The following is a 791-nucleotide window of genomic DNA, read 5'->3' as shown; positions in this document are numbered from 1 at the left end:
AAGTCAACAAAAAGACACTTTTTTCAAATGGACACACAAGGAGAACCAAAAATCATTTTGATATGAGACCAAAGACATTGGTTAGAGGACTCTTTGAGGTTTCCAAAAAGTGCAAGATCTCCTTCATATGACAAAAATTGAAGGATTTACACCTTGTTGAAGTTGGCTAAATTTTGGGAAAATGCATGAAATCAACATTGCCTCAAAAATGTTTTTTTTCCAAATGAGTCCAAGTTTTTATGGTCCAAACATCTTTGCCATGTTACTATGGGCCTCCCACGACCAAGACAAAGCCCACATCTTTATTGGCCATTTTTTGCATAATTTTATCTTACTTTAAGATTAAAATTAAAAGGAAAATGCATGGATAATGGTTGCTTGGCCTCCAAGTATGACTCACTTCAAGGAATCTTCATTTTTTCTGCAAGAATTGAAGAGCAAGACAAGAGCATTGAATGGAGTCAAGCTTGGTCAACAATTCAAAGATTTTTAATATTTTAAAAATCAAACTTTCAACAAAGACAACAAAGCTTCTTAGCTTGAGTTCCAAGCAACTTTGGGCTATAAAAGAAGCATCATACTTCAGCAAAAGAAGGGACACACGAAATAGGGCAAGAGTATAGCAAGAAATATCACAAAAATTCTCAAAATTTGCATATACTTTGTAATTTTCAAATTCAAATTTCCAATCAATATCAATACCAATAAACACTTCTAATCATCTCCTCAAACATTATAGAGTAAGATTGAGCTCTAAATATAGACATATGAGAGTCGTATAAAGCACTTAA

Source organism: Vicia villosa, linkage group LG7, assembly GCF_029867415.1.
Source record: "Vicia villosa cultivar HV-30 ecotype Madison, WI linkage group LG7, Vvil1.0, whole genome shotgun sequence".
Taxonomy (NCBI): Eukaryota; Viridiplantae; Streptophyta; class Magnoliopsida; order Fabales; family Fabaceae; genus Vicia; species Vicia villosa.
The sequence above is the reverse complement of the archived record's forward strand: the minus strand, read 5'-3'. Positions refer to the sequence as shown.